Here is an 18,544-nt window from a genome sequence, read left to right as displayed (position 1 = left end):
GTATATACTGTGCACGACATCAAAAACAAATATCTGCTAGGTTGAAAATCTCGAAAGAGGCAGCCTTGGCAAAAGTTAGGACATCAAAAAAAAATCACTCTTTCAGAACTACATTATGACTTGATCCTCTTCACTGAGCTACGTAGGCACTTGCAATTACATTCTGAGTTCAGTCGCATTAGTATCCAAAAAAATACATAGTCTCTCTTGACCCTCTTCGCCGAGGTCGTGGTGCTTAGAGTTACATCCTAAGTTTAGTCTTATAAGTTCAAAAGAAATGGGGCACGCTATTATTTTAGCATCACAATATTCTTGTAGATTGCCATATAATAACGTGTAAATTGGAGAAGGCCAATCAAGACAGAATTTGAATTGATTTCAAAAAAAATATTCGTACAAATCTGTAAAGCTATTAGCTGTGATTATTGTACATATTGTAGTTCTATTAATCTTCTTTTTGGCTTCTCTATGATGAGATATGAGTATTTTTAATAAGATCATGCGAATATGAATCTGTTAGCTTTTCTGCATGTGAAGTTCATTTTTGAAGTTTATTTAGAATGATCCTGAGGGACTTGAGCTATAAAATTTTGGATATATTTTAGATTAAGAAGTTTGGTTTCTGATAAATTAAGTCTCTCCTGGCTTTGGTGCTCTCATACAATGATATATCTCTCGTACTATTAAAATACACAAGGTAATAAACAACGATGTTTAGGGGAAAGTCCAAGCTTAATGCGATTACGTCAATGCATCAATATGAGTAAACAACTCTTGAAGCTAAAACGTAAAAGAAATACTTAAAGAAATTTGCAATATAATGCAATCAAAAGGATTTCTAAAAGAGTGACAACTAATCAATCAAAATGCTAAAAAAAAAGGGAGCAAAAAAAAAGTTCATAATAAGCTAGTCTAAACGTAGCTTATAATTAGCTAAGTCTTGAAGAGAAATCTCTAAAACTCTCTTCTTCTCTTCCACATCATTCGAGGAATTCGCAGTAGCTAGAGAAACATCAGCACATTTGTTGTACTCTCGTTCAGCTGCTGAGACTTTAGATTCGACATCTTCGACTTCTTTCTTGGCAGCATCTCAGAGGACTTTTAACTCCTTCACCTTTTTTCTCGCCTCCTTAAGGGATTGACAGATGTCAGACAATTCTTCAAATTTCTCATTCTTTTCATTCAATACAAGATCGTGCTTGGTCATAGGAGGTGACAAGTTCAAAGAGAGACTTCAATAAGTTCTTCATAAGAGAAATATCCACCCCCATTTCATCTACATCCTTAAGAATTACTTGGACCTCATCCTTAAGAGAAGAAACATGTTCTGTAGTGAGATCGGCAAGTTTAGAATGAATCTTATTCCAAGCTCCCTCGACAAAATTCATTCGAAGTTTTGAGATGACTTGCTTTCCATCAAAAATGGACACAGACATTGCCGGTTTCTTATGGCCGAGGATATTCTACATTTGATGTAGTCCTTTCATGTGGGATAAAAGTAGCCTCTCGCTCTGATTTGGGTGAAAAAATTGATTTTCTTGAAGTCGGACCCTCTACAGATTCATTACTATCTTGTGGCTTGCATTGGTAAGAAGTCTCTAACATGCTAACATCCTTTGCCTGCAATAAAAAATAAAAAAAATAAAATAAAAAATAAAAATAATATATATGTATATAATTGCTTGAACAATTAAAAGTCTCTTAAACAAGTGAATTAGAGTAGATATATATTTAAGTACATCGAGTGTTTATATTAAACTAAACAAGTTCTTAGTTAAAACTGAAGGTAAGATAATAGATATTACCTAGGAACCATTTGGCTATAAAAATGATTTATTTTTTTGGAATAATTTTTGATTTATTTGAAAATCAGTGTATAATTATGAAAATTTTAAATTAAACTTGCAATTGTATTTCAAATTTGAAAAAATATAACTTATAACTTGTTTTCCAACTCACTTTTCACTTTGGAGGTTGTATTTAAACACATTCAAGCATGAACATTATTTTTTTTGTAAAAAGTATAACCGAACACAACTCAATCTTCAACTCCAACTCCATAAATTTCAAACAAAATCTAATCAACTGCTATACTAATACAAAATCTATAGCCAAATGCCTATTTAATCATGGTTAATTAACATATATAAATACATGTCCATGAAAAATGCATATTTTATATTTATTAGTTTGAAGTGAACAACATATGGCGAGCAACAGCAACTTTTTATCATGAAAAGTATTATATCCTTTGTTTTTATTTGCTTGTCAGATTTTGATTTGATATAAAATTTAAGAGTAATTAGGAAAACTTTTGAATTTTAAATTAAATATATGTTGAGTGTATTAAAATTCGCTTCAATCTTATAGTTTAAACATAAAATGCGAAAAATTGAAATTAATTAGTTATAAAAAGGAAAAAGACATTTTTTTTAACAAAAATAGAATAAAAAGAAAAATAAGATCAACAAATTAAAATAGATGTAATAGTTTCTTACCTTAACCGTCACGAACGTCATTTGGTTGGAGTAACTTCTTGTATACCTATATGCAATAATCAAGCTTAATTAATATTTTCAATTTACTCTTCTGCTTAACATTAATTAAGGAATAATTGAAGAAATATTTAGGTTAGGAATTAACCCAGCAACTTGACCATTGACAATCCATGACTTCCAATCATCAATAATTGAATAGTTTAGTGATTTAATCCACACTTGAGTTGAAATAATTGGCACAACGATATCGTGATCACCACTAAAAGAAAAAAATAATAATTAGAGAAAACAAAAGAAACACATTTATGTTCAATACATCTTAATGTTTAAAAAGGCACATTCTATAATATGGTGTAAACTTCATAGATTATCACTCTAACTTTCATTTTATTGCATAAAAGTTGTTAATTATTTTTTTGATTAACAAAAAAATGCCATTCAACTTTATTTAGTTTCATAAAAGTCACTAGACGTTTTTTTAAAAAAAATACACAAAATATTCATCTCGACCAATTTAATTATTATTTTTAGACGATAAGGTTTAATTACGGATGCTACCCATAACGTGTGTGGGGGTGGGGGGTGGGGTGGGGGGGATGGATGAAATTAAATTACGAAAAAAATAAAAATAAATTATTTAAATAAAAATAAGAAAAGGAAAAAGAAGTAAAGAAAATGTGAAAAAGGGAAGAAAAAAGAGAAATTAAAAAACAAAAAGAAAGGATCTAGAAATGTGTATGAGATTTTTTTTTTAATCTTTATGAATATCCAATAATTTATGGGATATTCAAGATTTCGATCTCTTTATCAATATCCAAAAACTTTTGGAATATCTGAGATCTTGATTTTTATAATATCAAATTATGATGAAAACAATAAAAAATAATATGATTTGAAAAAAAAATGAATTGAAAAGGAGAACTAAAGAAGAGAATAAAAAGGAGAAAAGAAAGAAATGAAGAAAAAAGAAAGCAGAAAAACAAAAAGAAAAGGAGAAAAAAGTGGTAATTACCAATAAAAGCTATAGTGTGTATATAATATAATTAGTTTGATGAGCGAAAAAGTAATTAGTAAGCAAGGTAATTAGTATAATTTTTGTGGATAGTTATACATTTTTTCCAAATTTTGTGTGACAAAAATATCACTCAATTTTATCTAAATATCACCTAAAGTCACTAGAAAAAAATAAATGAGACATTTTTTGTGATAGTTAGGCATAATTAAGTGACTATCTTTTTCTTTTTTTTCACAAAAAAGATATTTAGTGACTTTTTATAATACTTAGATAAAGTTTAACGACTTATTATTACCAACATAATTTAATGAGTTTTTGTAATACTACGACAAAATTGAATAGTCTTTTCGTTATAAAAAATGGTTTAGTAATTTTACAGCAATAATATAAAATTAAGTGATTATTAATGAAATTAACCCCAAAAAATATGTTTAGAGAATTATTATCAAGTTAATTTATTAACCATAAATTATAATAATCCAATAAATACCTGTAAATAAGAGATTTAAAACCTTTACGACTTAGATTTGCATGATATGGTATAGTATTGTTGATAATTATTCCAAAAGACAAGTTCCTCCTTCATTCCTCCCATGCTCCATTCTGAGTTTGATTTTATTTTGTTATTTTAATAAATCGTAACATCTAGGTTGCAATTTCAATTCTTTACTTTTATTATCAAAATTGCATACCTTTCTAACATGAAGAGCATCTCTTACATTCTTATCATTGGCCCAAATCAAAGAGAGGTCATGCCATTCTTTCTACAAAAATAATTACCGTAACTCCAACAAAGACAACTTTTAGCGATAATAAATATACAAATTAACAAAAAAGGTTAAAATCTTTAGCAGCATTAGTTAATTGTCATTAGATCTAGTGTCATTATAGGTTTTAGCGACATTTATAAAAAGCGTTAATTGTCTTTAAAAAAATATATTTAGTGGCAATTAAGCTATTGCCGTTAATTAATTGACGCTAAAGATCCTTTTTGATGCAGTGCATAGGGAATAAATTGTTAGATGTTTGTCCTAATTTTCATATCATAATATATAATTACAATTAGCAGATCTTTTCAACGTGAAATATATGAATTCCATGCGTAAGGTTCAAATTTATCCAACTTATGAATATAGTTTCAAATTACTCTCACGTTGAAGTTTCGTTAGGATTCAAGGGTAAAAACGAGATTGTTTCCTCATGGCAAGATAAAAGTAAATAGTAACTTACACGACATTCAACACCAGGATATGTAGTAGGATTTTTGAGCTTTAGAACATTCTCAGCCAACCATCTTCTTGAATCATGTGATACAAGATTACAAGGGGACTCTGGGATATTATATTGATAAATATCCTTAATCAACTGCATTAATATATTAATGACTCTTAATTATTAACTTGGCAATCAAAATTACTCTTCCAAAAAAAAATGTGTGAGAACTTACCCAATTGAAAGTACGCATGTCCCTCGAACAAAATGGGTTGGTTGGACTATTATATATGAACTCTCCTTCACAATTAGTCACCCATTCATCTTTACTTGTTTACTATACTATTTTAAGATGTCTAATAATATTTGTCTAGTTTATAAAATCAATGAATAATTTATTATAATGTGTCTATTTGATTCTTACTATTAAATACTATTCATTTTTTCAATATTTTAGATGACTTGTATTTAGTGAGTGTTTGGCCTCAAGTAGTTTTTAGGAAAAATTTGAAAAATATTTGGGAACTTGTGTTTGTTCATACAATTTGTCATTACTTGACAAATATATTTGGCAAAATCCCCAAGTTCCCAAGTTCTAAAAAAATCTAGAACTTGGGAACTTGAGAAGTTTTAAAAATTTAAAAATAACCCCAAACTTTTATATTTTATAAAAACACCAATCATTTATTAATTCCAACTAAATATTTATCTACCAACTTACTCCATTAATATGATCAATCAATACCATTAATCTCTTTTAAATAAAACTTATCTATAAAAATGTCCACTGACCCTCTTTAATGAAACTTTTCTTAATGAGCCAACAATCATATTTCTATTAAAGGAATGCTATATCATTTGCAAGACTACAGGAAAAGTGAAAGAGAGCCTAAGAATGGCAAAGAGCTATTTGAGTTATTAGATTAAGGGTTGCTTGTGCCATATTACATAATATTTTGCATGAAAATCAAAGCATTGATGGAATATTCACTGAATATGAAAGTGATGATATGACCGTTGATGAAAATGATGAACAATCGACTCAGCGTAACAATATTGCTTCGTCTTCTCGGTCATCTAATCTAGAAATGAAAGTTTGTCGGGAAGAGATTGTTTGTAGAATATGGGAAGATTTTATAAAAGAATAGTTTGTTATTACCTCCCCGAGAAAATAATAGTTTGAGTGACAAGATTGGAAAAAAAGAATAATTTATTTTAAATTTGATTAATGTATTGCTCTTGCCTATATTGTTATTTTGTTATTGTTGATTGTTATCAATTATGTTATAAGGTTTTTTTAACAGAACATGTTCATTATAAAATGATATTACAAACTTATGGGTATTTTAAATAATTTTTAGAACTTACAGGTATAAAATAATAATTTTTGAAATTTCACCAAAACTTGAAAAAAATTGTTGCCAAACGCATGGTGAACCTTCACCAAAATTTCTCTCAAGAATAACTTGCCAAGAATATTTTGGAACTTGAGGCCAAACGACACCTTAAAAAGGGTGATTTCATAAAATTACTGCTATCTTTTACTGCTTCTTAATCTCTGTGTCAACTCAATAGTGGACAACTATTGTTGGATAGGGAGTGTAATACATTTTTTGTTTTATTACGTTAAATTATATTTTGTACTAGTTCCATTTCAAAATAAATGGTGTTTTTAGCTTGATCACACTATTTAATTAGAGAAGTACTCAATTCTATAAAATTAGATGTATTTTTACTTATTTACCCTTAATAAATATCATTAAAAAGTTGTAACTCTTTAGTACTACCTCTGTCCCAAAATAAGTATCACCCTTAGCAACAAAAAAAGAAGAAGAAATGTGTCCCAAAATAAGTGTTATCTTAGGTATTCAAGATAAAAATTAGTCCTCCATCTATTTCATAATAATTGATCCCTATATCAAAAATAGATGTTTCATTACTTCTTCAATTAAAAAAATTCAAGAGAGTTTATTTTTTTCAGTTAAGAAAGGTTCATTATATTTTCCCCTTTTTACCCTTATATTAAATATCTACATAAACTATTAATAATTAAATTTAGAGTTTCAAAGTATCATCAATACAATTAATTTAGTAAAATATACCTCAAACAAAAAAATTCATAAGGGGTGTATTAGATCAACATAGGCCAAGTAATATGGAACGAAGTGAGTATGTTTTCCATCTATACCCTTATATTTCATCTACTTAAAAGTGATCAATTGTAACAACTCGAATCGTCGTTAATTTAAGATTAAAAGAAATCGCAAGAATGTTTCTCAACTAGGTCCCACTATCCCGCCAGAGCAGGATGGTCCAGCCTTAGCGGCGCTGCCAGAGCGGGAATGTGGCTGCCCGAGCAGGAGGACGTGAGTCAGAAACTTAAGTCACGATTTTCTTATTTCTCCCACTTCTCCCAAAAGTAAGTTAGAGGCGAGAGTTACTGCAAAACCCTCCAAAAGGCTTCTCTTGACTTGGGAAGAAGAGGAAAAGGAATCTCAACATTGGAAGGCTTTCAAAAGGTGAAATTCTGTCCGTTCTTGCCCGTGGAACATCTGGAGCCAAGGATTTCAACTGCAATATCTCTCCATAGTTGCTTGGTGCCCAGATAGGCTAGGCTTCTCTTTTCTGAGTAGTAAATCTATACTTATTATGTAGTATAGAAGGAAATTTAATGAGGAATCATATAACTAAGCTGTGGTTCATGGGTCACGGGCAGAAATTCTATTGTGTTAGGTTCTAATTCGAATGTGACCTGGGTAAAAAGAAGCTGTAATAAATCGGGAAGTTTATTTATTGGAATATTGTTGCATATAGACAGTTAATTTATATCGAGCATAGTATTGTGTACAGGAATAGAAAACTAGTAGATATTGATGATAAACCTTAAAGTTTTGATAGTGTAGGCATGAGTTTGTTTCCCAGAAATGTCTTATGTACATGTTTGAGTTACTTATGATATGCATTGGTGTGTATGATTAGGAGAAACATGTTAGACCTTATGCAAATGATCCCTCACTGGCTTGTTTTGTGATGAACTTATTCTTGGTGATATAATGTAGTCTATTGTTGATAGTTTGTGGTTGGTTGCATAATTGGATCGGGTGCCACATTTCGACACATATTTGGATCGGGTATCACATTCCGACATGATATATTTTGATTGAGTGTTATGCTCCGACACATTCTTGGATCGGGTGTCGCGTTACGACACAAATATAACTGGATTGGGTTGTCTGAGGGGGCCAAAAATATGTGTGTGGATGGTTTCTTGAGAGGGCCTGATGATATCTATATTTACATGAAATAGTAAGGTTAGTGGTAAATGAGTCATGGATTAAGGACCTATAAAGGAAACCTTGAGTTGAGGTGCGTTAATTATAAAGAATTATGAGCATGAATAAAATTATTTGTGGGTAAGAGGATGGGCCATATTAGGTCTTGAGGTGACATATGTGTTATATGAATTAGTCTATATTCATAGGCTTAGAGGTGAAGGTTGCTTATTGACCGAAAGTGTTAACATTGAAGTTTTCATGAGTAACTGTGGTGGTTGTATTGGTTATCTAAAACTGGGTTTAGTTAGGTCGTGTGATTATGGAATGGCTAGGCCCTTATGTTGTGAGAATATTGGACCAAGACCAGTGGTGACTGACTGGGTGAAATCATCAGGTGGTTAAGGTTGTTAGGTAGAGACTGTTATAGTGAATGGACAGTAGTATGGTGGGCCCATAACCCACAGATTTTAAGTTGTAACTAGAGTGGTTAGTGGAACTCTAGAGAGTAGAGCGGTGAAGACCTTAGGGGTGAGAGTAAGGAGTGTACTTATTGGTTGGGATGAACAGTATATAAGGTTTAATTATTATGATCTTTCTAATTTTTGTATTTATATACTATGCGTTGGGTATCAGATTGAATGATGATGCCTACCAGTACGTGTTATTTGTATTGATACTATTCTTTCTATGCCACTTGGCATAGTCTGGTTGCAGGGTCAGTAATGTCTCTTAGGTGTAGACGAAGGCGATCCTTCAACAACTTCTATTTTTCCTTCCATATGGTGGAAGGTGGGTCATTGTTCCTTTATTTTATTACTACTCTTAGAAGCTCTTTTACCTGTTCTAGACTAGTATCCATTGGGGTTTTACGCATTAAATTTGTAGAAGTGTATTGTAAGACCCCAAATATTTTTTGCCAAGACTCGAATCATTTTTCATATGCATATAAACTCAAACTGAATGACTTTTAATTGTATATATGAGTTAGGATCAATTCTTAAGTATTTGAAGTGTATTAGATATGTTTTAGGGTCATAAGGGATCTATCGACTAAGTTTTCTTATGAGACTGTAGAAAGATCAATTTCAAACGACCATATCTCCTAAAATATAACAAATTGGGTGGATCATAAATTATCAAATGAAAGGTCTTTGATTCTTCTTTCCAACTCTACTAAGATTGCAATTTTTGGAGTTCGGAGTAAAAAGTTATGCCTAGTCGACCAGAGAGGTGCGCGACAAGTCCACGACGCAGACCTGTCGCGGACTTGGCCATTTTTTCCAGATTTTAGTAAGGGCAACTTGGACCATTTCCTATTATATATGTACAATCTTGGACGCGTTTTTAGGGCTAAATTCTGCCCCCATATCAGTTTCTAAGGAGTTTTCTCTCCAAAAACATCCAAGAACATTGAGAGCAAGAATTGGAGAAGAGAAGAAGAGTTAGGATTCAAATTCTTCAAGTAAGGCCATCAAATCCTTGATTTGTTCTTCAACTCAGCTATGTAAGGCTAACCTAAAATATGAATTGAGTTCTTCCATATGCCCCATAGATGTGTTGGATGGAAATTGTGAAAGACTTGAACCTTCTATGAATGTTTTCTTGATTTTTTCCTAAACTCTAGAATATTTTTACATACTATTAATTGATTGATGATTTTTATGACTTGAATTCTTGAATAATTACTTTTCATATTTATTTCATAAATCGTAGCTACATAGTGACTGCAAATGATTATGTTTATGTATTGATTGGAATGAAAAGAAGAAATTGGGATAGCTATGAATGTGAATGACATAAATAAGAACGAAACCTTGGTGGAGCTATAATGTCATTTGTGTCTCTATAAATTGAACATAGAATTAAATAAGGATTTTGGAGCAAGATGTTTGATGATGATGTAAATAATGTTTAGTTTTAAAAAGGTAAAATGGAGAGGTAATGTTGATGATGATGTTTTGAGATGAAATGGATTGGAGTCTAATGTGACTACATGATATGATTTGCATAATTTGATTTGATTGGAGTCATATGAGGATCTTGAGTATAAATGATTGTTTGAGAAGGAGTTTTAAAAATGATTTGTGAACGTTTTTGAATAAATTATTTATGCACTATTTTGAGTTTAAAAAATAATTATTTTCATCTTTGATTTAGAAAGAGTTTAAGCATGATTTGAGTTTGAGAAGTCTCTTAATTATCTTTTTGAGCATGAGTATTTTGAATATAAATGAGTTGAGCATTTTTACATTAAAACGTATATTTTGAGTTGAGTTGAGGAGTGAAAATTATGTTTTAAATGCATTTAATATTTACTACATGATTTAGTTGAAAGAGTGTATTAAATAAACACAATAATAATTGTTGACTTGGAGTCTTGATGAGTCATGAATGAGTCTTGAAAGGATTGTCTAATTGAATGAAGTGCGATTGAAATTGATTGAGTTTTGAAAGAAGGTCCAATGAGACCAGATTGATTGAGTTTTGAAAAGAGTCTAATGAGACTAAATGAGTTGATTTGAAACTAAGTCCAAAGAGACTTAATGAGTATTTTGAGTATTTTACACACCTGATAGATATGAGCATATTAGGTCTTAGAAGGAGTATTGAACACTGAATTGGGTAAGAGTATAGTCCATACTCGAATCCTATGAACTACGTAGCCAACGAAGGAAGGTATTGGACCATTAAAGTCGGATGTTTCCCTATTTCATTATCCTGAAATGATAGGACTTGATTGATTGATGGATCCATGATTGGTTGATTCGTTCAGGAAGGGGAAATCGTGAAAATCGTTAGGTTCCAATCTAGGCAGTTCCCTTTGGGGAGAGACGCAGGAGAAGATGGTCTTGATCGTCTTCAGCATTCGCACCATGAGGAGGTCTCTCTCGATGCTCTTCTTTCTCTCCTACCGCAGCTGGCGATTGAGCATTTCCACCTCCATAGTAGTAGCTGGTGGCACTGGAGTAGGGGTATGAGCAAAGTGGCCTCCTAGCCGCCTCCGAACCACAACTAAATCCTCATCCAAGCAAGGGTCGGCTGGTAGCTGTGACTGATTGGGAGGGGAAGCATCCTCGTTCTCGTCCTGGCCCTCTGTTGTTGCTGCCTGGATACTCCCAGCCTCGTCGGTCCTTCGCTTATTTTATCCCTGAGATGAGGCCCGCCTGGTAAGCAATGGATAGAAAAGGAGATCCATGGGGAGTACCTCGTCAGAGTCCAGGAGTGGTACCCCGGTCACCTTGCCCATAAAGGAGATCAGACCTGGCAGGAAGAATACCTTCTTGTTGCTATGGTAGAACATCTTCCACTCTGATACAATTTGGGCCCCCACATTCAGGCCTATCCCCTGAATGGTGCTGGCCACGACAAGAGCTCGCGGGAAGGTCATGTGGTGCGGTTTCCTGATGGGCGCATCCTCCTTTCCACCAAGTGTAGCCACCTCTTAGCCTCGTCTAACTAGTCTGTGCTAGTAATACCCTCTATACTCGGCCATCCTGTTTCGGCGCTTTGGGGCCACTAGAGTGTCCCGTATCCACTCTAAGTTCATCTTCTTCAATTTAGCCTCATAGTCAGCATTGGAAGCATTAGGGACCTCTAAGACAGCATTAATGAAGTGAGAACTTAGTGGGACGTCCACCCTCTGATGCGGATAGTGAAGTCAGGGTCGTCCCAGCATACTGTGGGGAGTATAACATAGAACTCCTTCACCCAACTAATACGTTCGGAGGGAGGGGATTCAAACAAAGGGCCCCACCCAAACTCCTCCAGCTTGACATGAAAAGTGGGTAGCTTATCCGCTACTCCGAGCATGTAGAAGCCCCTTTGGGGTAGGAACTTGTTGTTCCGATAGTCATGATGACTCTCTCGGGTAGCGACATTGAGAAATCAGATGAATGAGAGGTTAGCATCGTCGTTATGGTCCATAGTATTGTGTCAGCAAGTTTCACAAAATTTTCAATTAGAACTCAATAGTATAAGTGTAAAACCAAGGGTTAGGAGGAGAAAGGGCCTCAAATGCAAGGCCACTGCCAGGTAAAATCCCACCAGAGCGGGATGAAGGCTGCTAGAGAGGGCTTCATCCGGGAAGAATATCAAGCGCGATCCATGGCGTCTCCCTTCCCCAAATCACTTATTTCTTCAAAATATTTACAGATCGACATTCCTAAGTATCCTAACACCCTTAATTATAAAGGAAGTTGGTTCAAAACTCCAAATAGTTAGCATAATCAAGGTTCGGGTCAAGAAAACCCTTTCAACTTCCACCCCCATATTCTATTCCGATTTGGGTGAAATCCATTGCTAACCTTATGCTCAAGACGTCAGGAAGACATTGTGGACATAAGAGGAGGGTCCATGCTACATTAATCTAACAATGGAAGTAGTATATTTTCAAAAAGGGTTGAAAACTACCCTATGGGACTTTGATTCTACTGATTCTTAGCATGTTATCATTAGAATATAAGTATTAGCATTAATCTAAAAGTTAAGGACAAGTTTCTTAACGTAAAACAAACGATCGAAGTGGAGAGTTTGAGAGAGTTTTAGGAGAGAAACCATTCTTCTTCCCACTTTTTACTAATCGTGTAATCCCGCCAGAGCGACAGGATCCCCGCTCCAAGGACACTGCTATAGTGGGAAGAATCCCGCTAGAGCTGGATGAAGCAGGATAGTGAGGTTTGAAATGGGGGTCAGTCTTTTCTTAAGTAATCATTGTCGGGCGTGTATTCATGGTAATTACATTCTCACCATAATTCAAAGTACGCAAATTTCCTTAGTTTATGGACAATGGTCGTTTCTTTAAGCGCGCCCTAAATTGGTCGTATCTTTCCTCATTTGTCATTCGGAGACGAATGAGGGATAAATTGATATCTATTGTAACAACTCGAATCATCGTTAATTTAATATTAAAAAGGAATTGTAAGATATTTGCTAAACTGGGTCCCACTATCCTGCCAGAGTAGGATGGTCCCGCCTTAGCGGCGCAGCTACAGTGGGAATGTGGCCACCAAAGCAGGAGGACGTGGGTCAGAAACTTAAGTTGCGATTTTCTTATTTTTGCCCACTTCTCCCAAAGGTAAGTTAGAGGCGAGGGTTACTGCAAATACCCTCCAAAAGGCTGCTCTTGACTTGGGAAGAAGAGAGGAAGGAATCTAAGCATTGAAGGGCTTTCAATCGGTGGAATTCAATCTGGTCTTGCCTGTGAAACATCTGGAGCCAAGGATTTCAACTACAATATCTCTCCACAGTTGCTTGACGCCCAAGTAGGTAAGGCTTCTCCCTTTTGAGTAGGAAATCTATACCTATTATGTAGTATAGAAGAAAATTTAATGAGGAATCATATAATTAAGCTGGGGGTCATGGGTCATGGGCAGAAATTCTGTTGTGTTAGGGTCTAATTCGAATATGACCTGGGTAAAAAGGCGGTGTAACAAATTAGGAAGTTTATTTATGGAGATATTATTGCATACAGACGGTTAATTTATAACGGGCATTATATTGTGTATAAGAATATAAAACTAGTAGATATTGATGATAAACCTTAAAGGTTTGGTAGTGTAGTCATCGGGTTTTTCCCCGAAAATGTCTTATGTACTTGTTTGAGTTACTTATGATATGCATAGGTGTGTATGATTAGAGAAAACTCGTTAGACCTTATGCAAATGATCCCTCGCTGGCTTGTTTTGTGATGAACTTGTTCTTGGTGATATAATGTAGTCTATTGTCGATAGTTTGTGGTTGGTTGCAAAATTGGATTGGGTGTCACGTTCTGACACATGTTTGGATTTTTGTCACATTCCGACATGATATATTTAGATAGGGTGTCATGTTTCGACACAAATATGACTGGATTGGGTCCCCTGAGAGGGCCAAGTATATATGTGTGGATGGTTCCTGATGATATATATATTTACATGTAATAGTAAGGTTAGTGGTAAGTGAGACCTGGATTAAAGACCTATAAAGAAAACCTTGAGTTGAGGTGTGTTGGTTATAAAGAATTATGAGCATGAATAAACTTATTTGTCGGCAAGAAGATGGGCTATATTAGGCCTTGAGGTGACATATGTGTTATATGTAGTAGTCTATATTCATAGGCTTAGAGGTGGAGGTTGCTTATTGACCGAACGTGTTAACATTGAAGTTTCCATGAGTAACTGTGGTAGTAGTATTGGTTATCTAAAACTGGGTTTAGTTAGGAAGTGTGATTATAGAATGGCTAGGCCCCTATGTTGTGAGACTATTGGACCAAGACCAGTGGTGACTGGGTGAAATCATCGTGCAATTAAGGTTGTTAGGTAGATACTGTTAGAGTGAATGGATAGTAGTAGGTAGGCCCATAACCCATAGGTTTTAAGTTGTAACTAGAGTGGTGAGTGGAACTCTAGAGAGTAGAGCAGTGAAGACCTTAGGGGTGAGAGTAAGAAGTTTACTTATTGTACGGGATGGACAGTATATAAGGTTTAATTATGATCTCTCTTATTTTTCTGTTCATATACTATGCGGTAGGTATTAGATTGAACGATGATGCCTACCAGTACGTGTTATTTGTACTGATACTACTCTTGCTATTCCACTTGGCGTAGTCTGGTTACAGGGTCAATTATGTCTCTTAGATAAAGACGAAGACGATTCTCCAACAGCCTCTATTCTTCCTTCCTTATGGTGAAAACTGGGTCATTGTTCCTTTATTTTATTACTACTCTTAGAAGCTCTTGTACCTTTTCTAGACTAGTATCCATGGGGGTTTTATGCGTTATTTTTGTACATGTGTATTTATTACAGATTTCTATAAATATTTGGTTTAAATTACTCAAGTGTTGATTTAAATTTCGCTATGCTTTTTATGAAAGGGGTTAAGAGTTCTCCTACTTAAGTCATAGAGTGGGTGCCCGCACGGCCCGGTGGGTTGTATCGTGACATCAATTTTCAATAGATTTTTATAAAATAGGGATAGCATAGTAAACTATACCTTGTATTTATTGATTTTTTAATGAGCGTGAGTTTTGCTAAGGTGTGACTTAGTTTAGAATAGAGGAGTAGTTTCTTGGTAATGCAAAGCTCTTTTTAGTTAAAGAAGGGGCGTATTAGGTCAACATAGGCCAACTAATATGGAACGAAGGGAGTATGTTTTTCAACTATACCCTTATATTCCTTCTACTTAATTAATAGTGATCAATTTTCAAGAGACATTTATCAAATAGGGATAGCTTAGTAAACTGCACCTTGTATTTATTGATTTCTTAATGAGCGTGAGTTTTGCTAAGGTGTGACTTATTTTGGAGCGGAGGAGTAGTTTCTTGGTAATATAAAGCTCTTTTTAGTTAAAGAAGAGGTGTATTAGGTCAACATAGGCCAAGTAATATGAAACGAAGGAAAGTATATTTTCCAACTATACCCTTATATTCCTTCTACTTAATAGTGATCAATTTTCAAGAGACATTTATGAAATAGAGATAGCTTAGTAAACTACACCTTGTATTTATTGATTTTTTAATGAGCGTGATTTTTGCTAAGATGCGACTTAGTTTGGAACGGAGGAATAGTGTCTTGGTTATGTAAAGCTCTTTTTATTTAAAGAAGGGTAAAATTTTACAAAAAACATCATTAATATTTTCTTGATCATCTAAAATACCACTTATTTTAAAAATAATTAAAAATTTGAAAATAACACTTATCTTAAAACAAAGAGAGTAGTAAAAAAAAGTACTTACTTTAGCTTAGCTAATTATCACATGAAGTTACTAAGCAATTTTTTGTAACCAAAAGCTAGCTCGCTTAACTTCGCTTAAATATCATAAAAATATCATTATTTACACGATCACCATGTCTCTTTCGTTTTGTGTGATGAAATTTTGTAGTACTTGGACAAAGTTAAGTTATTTCATTATTACGAATATAATTTATTTATTTTATGTGATACTTAGGAAATGTTGAACAAATAAAATAATTTAATGTAAATTAAATATCCATTCATAAATTAGTTCGAAATTAAAGAAATGTGAATGATCGAAAGAAAAAGCAAGGTTGGAGTGCATAGATATCCGAATTTGGAATCAACACTTAAGTTTATCCACCTCAGAATTGTAATGACCTGTCCCTATCGTTATGGATAGGCCAAGAAAAAAGAAATTTGAGCCAGAAAATTTCGGGTAGTAACTTCGAAAAATTTAAGCCTAGGCCAGACTTGAATGAAATCTGAGTCAAATGAAGTCTAGGATGACCCGGTAATAAGTGGGGGGTAGAATCGACAATCTGATTGAGTTAGCTGATAGCCAAGACGATACAAAACTGTTACAGCTTCACAGAATATCATTTGGGTGAGTAAAACTTCCAGAATTGAATTTGGCGTGAAGGGTATGTTTTAAGATGCCATGGGATGAGGGTGTATTGTGAAATGGGGATTTGGAGCTAAAGTTCTGAGTTCTCTATTTCCGTGCAATCCGACAGGGCAAAATTTCTCCTGCCAGAGCGGGATGATCCCATTGTGGCAGGACAGTTGTAGATTAAAACAGGGTAAAAACCCCAGAAACAGTTTTCTGCATAAAACTGTTCTTAAAATGTTAGGAGGCGACCCAGGGCATTTTTGATCACTTTTCCATTGATTCTCACACCAAAGGTAAGTAATTTACTCCCTAAACTTGTAAATTGACTCCTAGAACCCATAATCTATGGTGGGTGATCTTGAGGGGGGGTTTAGCTAGATAACTGATAGTGGAAAGTAGCCCTAGAATGGGGGTTAGGTTCATGGGTTTGGTATAGGATGAAAATTGTGTTATAATTCACATTAGTTAGGCCATTTTGTTGATCCTTTGTATGTGTTTACTGTTTTATACCAAAAACAAGCAGAACGAACCCAAAAAGGAAAAACTTTTGTACCTTAGAGTTGTTGAAGCTAGAACTCGAGGTAGGTGATGATTTTGTTTCTCGTATGTGTTTCATGTACTTGTTAAATTACTTTATTTTATGCACATGTGTATATGAATAGAAAAGCATGCTATGAAATATGTGAAATGATCACTACTGACCTATTTTGTGATGAAACTGTTCTTGGTTAGATAATGTTGACTATTGATTGTAATTGTGGCTGCTTGTAAATTGGATCGGGTGTCATGTTTCAATACATAATCAGGTCGGATATCACGTTTCGACACACATTTAGATCGAGTATCACATTCCGACATAAACCTTGGATAGAGTGTCATGTTTCGACACGAAATGAGTATTTGCAGGTCCCACGAAAGGGCCCTTATGTAAAATTTCATGGTATTGGTTTGATGAACTGTGATCTAGCGGAGTACTGTTTGAGATGAAAATGGTTAAGTTATTCTGTATATATGTGTTTATTATGTTGGGTTTACTTGTCTATGACTCACTTACTGGTTAACCGCGTGATCCTACCAGTACAGTGTTGATTTTGTGTACTGATACTATACTTGTTCTGTCTTTGTTGAGTACAAGGCATATTCAGCTGGCTGCGGAGAGACCTCGCTTAGAGGAGTGATGTGTTTGAGTTCAAGGGTGAGCTATTCTTTCATGCTGCCGTGGACTCTCTTTATTTTTAGTCGTTCTTTTGGGACTTAGACTTCTAGACACTATTGTTATGTTCTTTCGGGGTTGCATCCCCTTTCTAAACTTGTTAGTTGTTTAGAGTTTTGGTACGATCAACTTTCAGTTCCTAGGATGAATTTCAACATATTTGGGTTGATAACTCGATGTTTATGAGTTTATAGGAACTCAGCCGATGTTTGTTGATTAAATTTGCTTCCACATCTTTAAATTATTTATACCTTGTTAGTATTGTTATTGTTGGGCTGTCACAATGGTTCTCCAATCGGAGGGTTAGTGTGGGTGTCAGTCACGACGGATCGGGATCGTCACAAGAATAATGTCTGAGATGCAATATTTGAAGTTAGACTACACAAAATGTCTAAATTTTTATATGTCTGAAATTTAGACTCATGTAACTGAAGTTCAATTATTTTTACCTAACGTTCAGACTTTTATCTCAATATATAATTGAATTTCTACCATTTTTGTCTAAAAACACTGCATATCTGAAATTATTTCGAAGTAGATATTCAAGGTATGAATAAAGGAGAAACTACCTAATTAAATAAATATTCCTACCATATTTGCTAATTCTCCCTATAGTTTGAAATAATGACATTTATACCACTACTTAATAATTTCATACCAGATTTCAAGTCAGATACATCTATATATATGTTTTTTGCTACTATATACACTAAAATAAGGAGAGAGACGAGCGGGATTTGCCTATGTATCTCAGATACACGCGAATTACACTAGATACATGTATTTGGATGTAATCAGTGTAATTCAAATGTATCTAGGATACCAGATACGCAAGCGAGATGGAAGGGAGGCGAGCGAGATTTATCTTTGTATCGCAGATACACATAAATCCTCTTGTATACAGTGTATCTAGAAAAATTATACCTAATTTTGACCTCATATATTCCGAGATAAATATATTTGGATGCACTATACTAAAATTTATAATGTTACAAACTAACATATAT

General features: G+C 34.0%; 1 pseudogene; it reads right to left on the bottom strand.

Moving 5' to 3' along the window:
* Window positions 1-1,446: 1,446 nt before the first annotated feature.
* LOC129873032 (serine carboxypeptidase-like 2) overlaps window positions 1,447-18,544 on the bottom strand; it is a 38,114-nt pseudogene continuing 21,016 nt past the window's right edge.

Source organism: Solanum dulcamara, chromosome 2, assembly GCF_947179165.1.
Source record: "Solanum dulcamara chromosome 2, daSolDulc1.2, whole genome shotgun sequence".
Lineage (NCBI taxonomy): Eukaryota > Viridiplantae > Streptophyta > Magnoliopsida > Solanales > Solanaceae > Solanum > Solanum dulcamara.
This window is presented reverse-complemented; position numbering and strand designations above follow the sequence as displayed.